The following is a 12,184-nucleotide window of genomic DNA, read 5'->3' as shown; positions in this document are numbered from 1 at the left end:
TAAATACGTCTTCTAATGTTACAGTAGAGCACACGTTTAGTGATCTGCCTCCTCATGAACTCTCTTACCGCCTCGCTATGCGAAATAATACTTTCATCCGCATGTTACATTACTCACACCAGACCAGCAATGCCACTAATTGTTGGGTATGTGGTCGACTCCCCCCTTTCCAGACAACGAAGGGAGTTCTGCCACTTTTTCCTTATCCATTTTCACATAATGGTTCGTGTGGAGCATGGTCCACGTTAACGTCATCCTCAACAGATATGTCTTTTCTTAACAGTACATGTTTTCCAGACAAGCAAGGTCTCCCCCACAGAACCGGGTTAGATCTAGAAAATGAAGTGTACAATTTAGGTAATTATTCTTCGAATCTCATGGTCCTGAATGTTCAGTCTGATTCCACTCCAGATTTACCTGCAATTTCAGTACTACCAGTCAAGGGCGAATTATGTGTCCGAAATAATGGTTCCGTACACGTAGGACATAGTGATTGTACTACTATTGTCAAGTATAGTGACAGTAGGAAATCTATTTTCAAAGCTTCACGTCATTCTTATTTTATTTGTGGTCAGACCGCATATGTTCGTCTGCCCCTCGATTGGGAGGGAACCTGTTACATTGCCTTCCTACTGCCACCGGTTTTTCTAGCCCCACCCGATTACCATAGGAATTCCCACCTAGTACATACTAGACACAAGAGAAACCTCCCGATTGTCGATTATACTGAAACTGTTCTAGAACAATATATAGATATCAATAAAGGTGTCTTTCCTTATTTAGGTACAGTTGTGAATAGTAAACTGATACGTAGATTAACCAGAACCCTCGAAGCAGTAGTAATTGAGACTACTTCTGCTCTAAGTAATTTAACCGAAGAACAATCCTTTATGAGAATTGTCGTGCTCCAGAATCGTCTCGTCCTTGACGTCATATTGGCCGATAGGGGCGGGCCTGTAGAGTCATCGGATCTAGTTGCTGCATTTTCATTCCAAATAACGCGCCGTCTGTCTATTCAGCTATAACCAGACTCCATAAAATTGCTCATCTGTTACACCAAAATCCAGGCACCTGGACATGGTCCGGTTGGTTCTGGAATATAATTTCCGCCTGGGGATGGAAAGTCTTGTCCTTTCTAGGTATTGCAGTAGCGATCATATTCAGTTGCTGCCTCTGTATACAATGTGGCCCTGCGATTTGCGGCATTTGTGCTACCTCTTGTATTCCTAGTCCCAAGCCCCGTTCTAAATCCCGTTCCAAGACAATTCGAGACGAGCAAATGATACTGTATGAAATGATAGATGGTATCATGAATATTGATGTTTCCTGATGAAACGTAGTGACAAGGAGGGAATGTGGAAAAGTAAATTTTGCCATGTTCTGTGTCCCTACATGTCATCCATCATATGTTATATGTGCATGATTAATATGCATATGTTATTCCCCATGTTTGATTAAAGACGCAATTACAGTTGTGTCCACCTCTAGTATGGCAGTTTCCAGTTCTCGTGAATACTACGAATATCAGGCCTATGTAAAGCTACGTTGCCACGTTTCTCAGTGTGCACGTTATTCCATTGTAAAGTCCCCGTTTCTAGGCCTCAAAAGGGCCCGGACACCAGATTCAGCTCCTGTCCCCTGAAGCCTCGCTGAGGAGCGATACAGCCCCCACCTGTATCCTCGACCCTTCACTTATTTCCTGCCTCGCAGTGCCCGGCTCAGCTTGGCTCTGCCTCTGAGTCTGCCAAGAGTATGTTATGATTCGAGTTATCAGTACAGCCCTCCTTCTCTGCATTCCTAAGCTACTGAATCGCATCAATAGTTACCGTCATTGTCTAGCCTTTACGGCCCCATGTTAGAGAAATACTGTATTAATGGTCATTTAATATTCTTCATCACGCACTACATGTAGAATAATGCATGGTCCAGTCTTAGTGTCTGTTAGCCTTTCCCCTCCTGACTTCTAGTTTATATCAACATGTTCTCTAAACATCAGATACTAGATACTGTTTAGGTACATGTCGCCCTGACTCTCCAGACTTCAGTCTCTGCTCCTAGCACAGAGTTCGAAGCCCCCAGCTTCTCCTAGTGATACGTCATTGCCAGTTTGCGCGCACCATCAGGTTAGAGGTCCCGGCTCCTTAGGTAGCCCCCTCCATGGTTTCCGCCCCATTCATGACATATTCTGTTACGTTTGCATCACATGTCTATGTATACGCCCTGTTACACCTCTTTTCACCCTTATCTTTCGCGACTGCTACGCGTCACGCCTCTTGCTCCACCCACTGCTACGCCTATTGCAATGTAATGCTATGTGTTTGCGCTATGTATATATGCTCATGTACTGTTATTAAAAAATTATCCGTTCCGTTTCCTTGTCCCGATCCTGGCCCCGGCAGCTGCCATCCTATTCCCGTGCAGGTCGTCCTGTTCCTGTCCTTATGCTGTATTAAACCTGCAAAACTCCTACTACCTCGAATCTTGACTCTTATCTATTGAGCTATCTGTTATTCATTTATACATTCAAAAATAGGGTATTATTTATTTATTTACCACAGAACCACTGAGTAAATATGCCGACACCTTTCTTCAACCATATGTAACCAAACAGAAAGCATATATTAAAGACACCGCGGCGATTATTCAAAAAGTAGAGAATTTACCTTTTAACCCTAACACACAATATCTAGTTACACTAGACATAGAAGCATTATACACAAACATACCTCAAGACAATACTATAGAGATGATCAACAACCTACTATGTCAGGAAGATCGTGACTTAACATCTCACGAATCTTTTATAATCGACTGTGTCACCATGGTCCTGAAAAATAATATTTTTTTATTTGGAAATGAATTGTACAAACAAACCAAGGGCACCAGCATGGGAGCCACTTGTGCTCCCAGCTTAGCATGCCTATACGTAGCTCAGTTTGAGGAAGTGCACATTTTTTATTCAATTGCTCCCTTTTTTGAAAATATAATATATGGTCCAGATATATTGATGATATCTTTTTTATCTGGACAGGTTCGGCAGAAAGTTTAGAAGACTTCATCTCCTGGTTAAACCTAGGGGATAAAAATCTGAGATTTACTAGCCATTATGATCAACAAAAATGCGAATTTTTAGACATAGTAATTAAACATACTTCCGGTATTTTACAAGTTGAATTATTTACCAAAAAAACAGACAGAAACACCATGCTACACTATCAAAGCAACCACCCACCCTGTCAGAAAAACAACATTCCGTTCGGACAATTTTTAAGATTGAAACGAAATTGTTCCCAAAACAAAGACTTTTTATATCATGCTGATATTCTATCTAAAAAATTAACTGACAGAGGATATCCAAAAAGGATGGTTAAACAAGCCTTAAAAAGGGCCAGATACTTCAAAGAGAACACCTTTTCCAAGAAAAAACCAAAGACACTCAAACAGAAAAAAGGCTAGTTTTTGTAACAAACTACAGTGGAATAAGCAATAAGATCAAAAATATAATTAACCGAAATTGGAACCTTGTAACTAAAAAGAACAAAAAACAAATTCCAAAACCAATGTTTGCCTTCAGAAGAAATAGGACGATCAGAAACAGCTTAGTCCACACTTATAGAGAAGTCAACCAAACTCAAAGGACTGTGGATAATAATCCACTCCCCGTTGGTACTTTCCCATGCAGCAACTGCTCGAATTGCTGCAAGATAATCAAGGGCCAATTTGTTGAACACAAAAAAATAAAACATAACATTAAATCTTTCATAAACTGCAGATCCAAAAATATGGTATATTTAATCAAATGTCCATGCGATCACATATACATCGGTGAAACATCCCGTGAAATCAGGTTAAGACTCAATGAACATAAGTCTGCCATTCGCTGTAATAAAATAGGTGCTCCTCTTACAGACCACTGGAAATCAGCGTGCCACACGTTAGAAGATATAAGATGGTGTGGACTAGAAATAATAACTCAAAACATGAGAGGTGGCGACATTAATACCAAACGTAAAAAACGTGAACAGTTTTTTATGTCAAGATTTAATTCAGTAAAAGATGGATTAAAATCAAAAGAGGACTGGGAAAGAATTCTATAAACATGCAATTATTAGATAATGGTCACTTAATAAACAGTTTATGCGTGGTTTTAATAGCACCTCGCATTAGTAAGAAATAAATACGGTAGTATATTTAATTTCATCACATTAGCTGTAATTCATAGTCTGTGATAAGAAAATATTGCATACCCGGGGTATTGTTCATACCAATGTTATCCCATAACTAGTAGACTCAATTGTAACTGTGTATGATTTCTATCCTCACTTTATGTAAGCATATAATCACCATCATCGTGAGACTTGTGAACAAACAGTAGGGAGCGCTATGACCAATAATAGTAAGCGTCTGCACTGCTCCTAATACCGTGCAAAAACTTGAGCGCTACATCTAATTTAGGGCCCCAACAAAAATTGATCAGAACTCAGAAGAATCCGCATGCATAGAAATGAAACTTGCGGACACCATAGACTTGAGTTTAATAATAACGTTTTAGGCAGTGTATTTTGGCAAAAAAACAAACATAAAACTAATGCTGCGTTACAGGAATTAAAACGTCCTAGTTTAATATTGATATCATGCGACAATAAATAAACATAGAAAGCAATATAACCGGCCCGAACTACAATTGTAGTTCAATAAGTACTAGCGGCGCATGCAAGTAAAGTGAAGAAATCGTCAACCACCCGCGCCAACCTATTGTTATTATTCCCGCAGGATTTTGGCTTAAATAACAGTGGAGTTACATTGACATAAAAACAAACATAAAACTAATGCTGTATTATATGAAGTAAAACGTCCAAGTTTGCTTCTGTTAACATGTGATAATTAGTAAACAGAGAATGCTATAAAATCGGCCCGAACTACAATTGTAGTTCAATAAGTACGAGTGGCGCTTGCAATTAACGTGAATGAATCGTCATTTCTCCCGCGCTAACCTAATTGATCATTTTCCCGCGAGAATTGGCTTAAATAACAGACCAGCCAAACGCTAGCTTAACATTACTGGCGAACTACATACGAATGAAGCTACGAGAGGAGCTGCGAGGGGAGCAGGGAGGCCGATTACTCTTTATAAGGTAAGAACGATGCCGATATAGCTAGAAACGAAACAACACCCCCACATAACTCTAAGCCGTTAATAACTATCGGGTAGACGCCGGCGGTTACCAGCATAGAAAGGGATAGACTGTCGTCCCGATAAGAAGCAAAGATAGACAGTTCCCTCGTTATATATCATGAGAAAATACCAATTAAGATAAGAAATCTGTCGTAAAACATGTGTCTCACATGATTATAAGGAAAGGAGAACTAATGCTCTTTTCAAGCCTGGCAACGAATAACAGTGGTTTAGCTACCAAAATTCAATGAAGATTGCACTATGGCATTACTTCCAATATTTAGGCAATGTACTGAATGAAAATCACATCTGCCCTCAAATTGAGTAGTATAGGCATGGCATACAAATAAAACAACACTTACAATATAATTCCTTACAGGTCAAATTGAAGAAAGACACTGTAGAAAAGAAATCAAAACGCTGTGATTATAGTTAAAGGAATCCAGTGACGCTGCATTGAGGGCCATATAACCCCGATTTGTGGGTGAGTATATACCATTAATAATCCTACTAAGGGAATCACAATTTGTTCAAACAAACTTGCAGCCTAATCATGGCTAAATACAGCCTTTTATGATTCATTTCTCTTGTTATGTACAAAAAACTACCTGCAGTTTTAACGACCTTCCATACTAAGTAAATTTACCCTGTGTATCATTTCCTCCTGTTTTGCTATATACAAGCACTCAGTCCCAGAACTTGTTTAAATAACAACTAGTAAAACAATATTTCATTTTATTTTAGTGAGTCTGTGCAATAATACGGTGGCCCCCCTCCAGCAATACGCTCTTCACCATTGAGTTCCTGATTTATAAAGGTAACTAATACAGGCCAACTAATGGCAAGGGGCCCTTTCTGATAAAATTTGCAACCCATACAGAGAATCTACAGCTAAATGGTTTTATACTCTTCTCAGAACAGGTACAGCATTCTGGAAATAAACAGACCAGACTTCTGAATAATTGAATGATACCTATCCAACCCTTCCTCCAAATTCATAAAGAGAGGAACAGTTAAAATTAATTCACAGGTATGCGTCATGATTGTCTCTTAGAAGCTACCAAAAATGGTGACGTTGTGTCACTACAGTTGAGAACCCTGGTGTATAGCCCACTGTAACCCATATACTAGTATGATGTACCAACGAGAAAGTCCCATTTTGACTAAGAATAGTGAACAATGCAATATATGTAATAAACATGTGCCCCAGAATAGTTATGTGTTTTTAAAGAAATGCTCAACCTTTATGAATCATTGTATGTTTCTAATTGTAATATTCTTTTGCATAGAACTGTTTGTCCTGATGAAGGTGGTATCCTTATACACCGAAACGCTGCGTCGACAACCCCAACAACTGTGACTTTTGTTTACATGTTCAAAATTGTGTATTTTTTAATAATGATAATTTTTAACCAGAATTGTATTTGTAATTTGGTACTATAATTATGCTATCGCACATTGTTTTTATTGATTTATAATAAATTGAACCGGTTTTTAATACACCCAACACATTGTTCTGTTATTCATAATTTGTATACTATATGTTTTTATTATTTAACACTGTACATTTCTGTATTTCGTTGATATCTTGAGTTATAGGGAAAATACACCAAAGGGTTTCTCAATAGTTGAGTGTTGTGGGACTCTTCTAGGTCTTTACTGTCTTAGAATATCCTCTCCTTTCGAATATTTTTGAGGTAGATTCACTTTGTTTCAGCCACTGGTCTTCCTCAGAGGAAATTCTGAGCAATCTTAAAAATTTGCCGTATGGTATAGTTTGAAAAAGACATTGCTGGTGAAAACTGCTGGCATGTAATGTTGCATTTGTTGCTGTCTTTTTTCTATGTAACGTTGTCTGTAACTGGTTTGCCTCAATGTAGATTTCAGTATCTAGAAAGGTTACTTGTTTTACACTCAATTCATTCGTGAATTTGAAGTTGGCTGGTGTTTTATTCAATATCTCAAAATATGCCTTGAACTCCTTCTCTGAATGTGGCCCTCTAATTTTCATGTTTTTTCATTTGCTTTATTTATTTTTCTTTACTCACGAACACATTCCGTAACAAAATGTAATGTTTCCATATGCACTACAAAGACCATAATGCCCATAGTGGTTCACAGCAGGAAATGATGTTAGCCATTGAGCACTTGTTAAATATTGCTGAACAAACTATGGGCGTTACCGTGAACAAGAACTCGGGGGAGTTACAAACGCATTGGTGTGCTTTTATCCTTATGGAGTATTATGACAATAAATGATCCTTAATTTTTGCACCATATCGGAGTGCGATCTTTGTTTCCCGTGAGGTAGATGGTTTTGGAACTAATCGGCGGCTGTGCTCAGCCGCAAGACTACGCACAGCTGCAAGCAGCGCCTTGTCCGTGACCAGAGCAGCACAAGGAACGATATATATAAATATATATATATATATATATATATATATATATATATATTTCCACACTTCCACCCCAGACACATCCGTAGTCCAATATCAAAACCCTACAGTAACCTTTAATTATCTTTTACGTTAGCAAACAGGCATAGAGGTGGATGGCCCTTCTTTCATGCCCATTTTTGATGAGATTAGTATGCTTCCCTTTAGCGCCCCTGGCCCAGCACCCTCCCCTGCCTAACTAGGCTCCAATTCCTAACTTGTTGTGCATGGCACATTCTTGAGAGGACCAACTACAAATACTGTTTTTTATATTTTATATAGCATACTAATCTCATGTCTGGGGTGGAAGTGTGTAGGGAGGAGCAAGAGTTGGAGGTGGGGCTCAGTTTCTTTATAGCTCTTCTAAGTTTTATGTTACAGATGTGATTTCATCTCACTAATTATTTATACAACCTAAATGGCCAACTGTACAGAAGAGGCAACTTCTATTACATATATGATCCTGTCCTGGAACATCAATGAGCTGAACAACAGAATTACAAGGGGCCACCATGCACTTCATTAAATGTGGTTCCCCTAATACCTTGCATTTACAGGAACCATGCCTTCTGGGTAACAACTGTGACTTTCTGGCCAGGCACAGTTTCTAAAGGGTGTTCAGCTCAGGCTTTTCCACCAATACTAAGTGGTTGGCGATCCTCCTCCATAAATCCTTCACCCTGATGGTGGAGCAGACCAAGACTGACCTTCTAGGCAGGTACGTTCTGGTAAGGGGTTCCATTCATGGACAGAGGTGGTCCTTCATTAGCTTGTATTCCCCTACTGCCATCCTGAGAAGTTCTTCAAAACGGTTGCTTCAATTATGGGTATGCCCAGACGTGGGTCCCTTGCTCACTTTGCCACTGGATTCAAGCTAGCCTGGCTGATGAGGGCTGTTAGTCCGAAACCGGTCCCAGGGTGCTTGTTTCCGGTCCAGGGAAGACATGGTTTGGCAGTTCGGGCTGCACTGTTCCCATGAGGCCCAGGGTCAAGACTAATTTGCATTTAGCTGTGTCTGAACTGGGGTGGCAAAATGAGCTAAAGAATGATGATGGATTCAACCCAGTGACTGGGGGTGAGTGTTTGAAAAGTTTCAGCACTCCGTCCATCATCTCCTTGTGTTTGCTTTGTTCGCCCTAATTTGGCAGGGTTTGCCCAGACATGAGTCCCTTGCTCACTTTGCCATTGGATTCAAGTTAGCCTGGCTGATAAGGGCTGTTAGCCTGAACCGGTCCCAGGATGCTAGTTTCCCTGTCCAGGGAAGAAATGGCTTGGCAATTCGGGCTGAACTGCTCCTAAGAGGCCCAGGGTCAAAACAGATTTGCATTTAGCTGTGTCTGAACTGGGGTGGCAAAGTGAGCTAAAGAATGATGATGGATTCAACACAGATATGTGACTGGGGGTGAGTTTTGAAAAGTTTCAGCACTCCGTCCATCATCTTGTGTTTGCTTTGTTCGCCCTAATTTGGCAGGGTATGCCCAGACATGAGTCCCTTGCTCACTTTGCCACTGGATTCAAGCTAGCCTGGCTGATGAGGGCTGTTAGCCCGAAACCGGTCCCAGGATGCTTGTTTCCGGTCTAGGGAAGACATGGCTTGGCAGTTTGGGATGGACTGTTCCCATGAGGCACAGGGTCAAGACTGTTTTGACTTTAGCTGTGTCTGAACTGGGGTGGCAAAGTGAGCTAAAGAATGATGATTGATTCAACCTAGATCTGTGACTGGGGGGGGAGTGTTTGAAATGTTTCAGCACTCCGTCCATCATTTCCTTGTGTTTGCTTTGTTCGCATGCTTGTGGCATGCTTTGAAAGGGCAGGACTCTGTTCACAGGAGAGGGCTCCGAGTTCCAATTATTAAAATGGAACAGTTTGTTGTAGCTGGTGTGAAAAGAAAGTACCTGTTTGCCTAGTCACTCAAGGAGGGTTGCACACTGTCAAACTGCCATGAGACTAGAGGGCCATGGGACATACAAAACCCAGACACAAATGGCCACTACCAATCATCCAAACATTGATGGATTCCGCCAGACACTTCCTACCAGGGCCATGGTACAGAAAGACAATGCAGGGTTAGTCAGGTGCTAAAGCCCATGGGTTTGCCAAGAAAAGAGAATGGAATGAAATACACGGAGGTAAGACTGAAAGGCATGTGGGAAGAGAAGGACTGAGGAGAAAAAGGCGGTGCACACCCGAGGCAGTAGTAAAAGCTCCACTTTTGACACCTTTGAATATTTGATTTTCTATAGAACTAAGTGCTGATGGCCCGGTTCACATATTGACATCCCCGGACCCCTGCCGCTTCACATTAAACGCCCCCTGGGCGACGCACCGGCTCCCCGCAACCTTTTTGCTATTCCAGGTTGGAACGCACCGTCTGTTCAGGGGTGGCCACGATGGGCCGCTCAGCCGGTGACAGGGGAGGCCAGCCAGTCCTGTGAGACCGCGCAAGAAGATCAGCGCGGTCTCGCTGCTTACGTCAGGCCGAGACCTAAAAAACACAAGGTCATTCATTGGATAAAACAAGTCTACGTTCCTTGATTCAGGGTGATGTGTTTTTTAAAGCGATTCTCCCCACACACTGAGTCATTTGGTTAAGTCAAACTTCTTTTAACAGACAGGAATGTTATGCATATGACTTAGGGGTGCTTTATCACCGGACTGTGTATTGTTTTAAACTTAACACTCCACGCAGGTTGGAATTGTGAAATCACAAAGAGAACGTCTAGACCCGTAAACATTGTAACCTTAATTTGGATCTGGTTGCGCGCGAGAAGGTCAGCGCCTGACTGACGGGCGCATGCTGCCTGTCCACAGACGTGTGAAGGATTAACCATCCGGGTTGCGTGTGCCAGCGATCTGCAACAGCATCGACTGTCTCCCCGGGAAAGTCTCCTTCTCGAAGCGTTTAAGTGACAAGCTCTCAGCTTTGGTAAAGGCAGACACTTGTTTATAATTGCATTGCGCTTTCACTTTGAGTGAAAGCGCGATGCAAAAATAAACACGCGGATAATTAGGAGACACTGTCTCCCGGCGCCAGTAAGAGATCCAATCCCGCTGGGTGTGGATAAAAGGAGACAGGGTGGCAACAAGCAGCGCTTGACATGCCTTCAGTGCAATCATTGCACTGCCTTTGGCATAATTTGTGACACAAAACGTCGCGCACGAATCAAAAATGAAGGCGGAGCTGGGAGAGGGCATCTGGAATCGTATTGATGCCACCTCGTATGACGAGTGCAGCGCATGTGCTGCTTACGTCAGGCCAAGACCTAAAAAGGGATACAAAGGCAGTATTCTGCCACTATATCGAGTGTTAAAGCACGACCTCACTAAGCCCCACGTTAGTGGGGCTTGCATGAGATCAAGTGTTAACATGTTTTCATCCTGGAAAAGTTAAATTAAGGTGCTATGCAAGACGACTTTGGATTTTAGCACTCTCTTAACTATGCATGGGAAGACATACTGAATATAATTAAAAGTTCTAGCATTACAAGCCTCCCCAGCCTGAACCTATGAAAGTCTTCACACAAAGCTGAGTAGATCAGAATTGATCAGTGCAGGTCGGGCTGGGAACATAATAATTAATGAAGATTATGCCACACGTCTATGATTGGGAAGTCAGCCTACTGTCTCCCTGTACATTTTTAATGATTGCACATAACTTACAACAGCCGTTTCTATGATCCGCCAATACAGTGGCTGGTTATCACCTTGATTATAGCAGTTGGATTCCACTGCATATATAGTTCACCTGGGTGAAAAAAGTGTTTTTTATGGAGGACAGAGATATTTTAACTGAAAATGGAATACTGTATTTAAGTCCAAGTGCATAAGTATGTTATATTTTAGCACAGCACATGTTCTGCTCCCCTTCCACCTACGTTCATTATAATGTGGAGAGACCATGCTAAGACTCCAGCAGGGATGTAGCAGGAAAATATGTAGTCTGTGCGATAATTCTCTTTATGCACTGCACACTAATGTACAAAGTATTCAAGGGTTTTATATAACGGGGACTGTGGTAGAGGACTTGAGAGGTGACAAGCCCTCTCAGTCAGTCCCTCAGGGAAAGGAGGGCTGCATAACCATCCCTGGTACATCCCACAGGAAAAGATGTTACCTTGACTCCTACAGGGCAGTGCATTGCTTTTATCTCCCTCTTCTTTACTGCAGTCATTACTGAGGAGGACACCACCAATATGCTATGAACGTCCGCACAAATGCTGTAAATTCAAGTACACCGAGCCATCCCAGCTGCCACTAAAGATTCTGGCTTTCCAAGTACTCCTTTGAACCTATGCCAGTCGTTAAAGAAGGACAAGTAGAGGAGAATATATCAGAGTGGGCAGGGGTGCGGAATTCATAAGTAATGAATAAGACTTATAAGTAATGAATATGACGTCCCTTCTTTTCAATTACAGACGTTGCAGAGGCTCAGCAGATTCACCTGATCCATCATTTCATTACTTTAGACTCTACTGTAACGTTCACCCTGTGCTGCTCCTTCATTCCCTGGTACCTTTAACTGCAGTGCAGGCCTTAACTCCAGGCGAAGCACTGAGAGAGCTTGCAGAACTCA

General features: G+C 41.5%; 1 protein-coding gene and 1 long non-coding RNA gene across 4 annotated transcripts in view; one reads left to right on the top strand and one right to left on the bottom strand.

The window, feature by feature from the left end:
- Window positions 1-12,184, bottom strand: part of RGS7BP (regulator of G protein signaling 7 binding protein) — an 887,794-nt gene that overhangs the window by 601,839 nt on the left and 273,771 nt on the right. The window lies entirely within an intron of this gene.
- Window positions 5,027-12,184, top strand: part of LOC144819402 (uncharacterized) — a 179,483-nt gene continuing 172,325 nt past the window's right edge. For all 3 annotated transcript variants that reach the window (XR_013607347.1, XR_013607348.1, XR_013607346.1), the window contains exons 1-2: window positions 5,027-5,135; window positions 5,556-5,660. This is a non-coding gene — a long non-coding RNA (uncharacterized LOC144819402). The remainder of the gene's footprint in view (window positions 5,136-5,555; window positions 5,661-12,184) is intronic.

Source organism: Lissotriton helveticus, chromosome 2_1 (genome assembly GCF_964261635.1).
Source record: "Lissotriton helveticus chromosome 2_1, aLisHel1.1, whole genome shotgun sequence".
Lineage (NCBI taxonomy): Eukaryota > Metazoa > Chordata > Amphibia > Caudata > Salamandridae > Lissotriton > Lissotriton helveticus.
The sequence above is the reverse complement of the archived record's forward strand: the minus strand, read 5'-3'. Positions and strand labels throughout refer to the sequence as shown.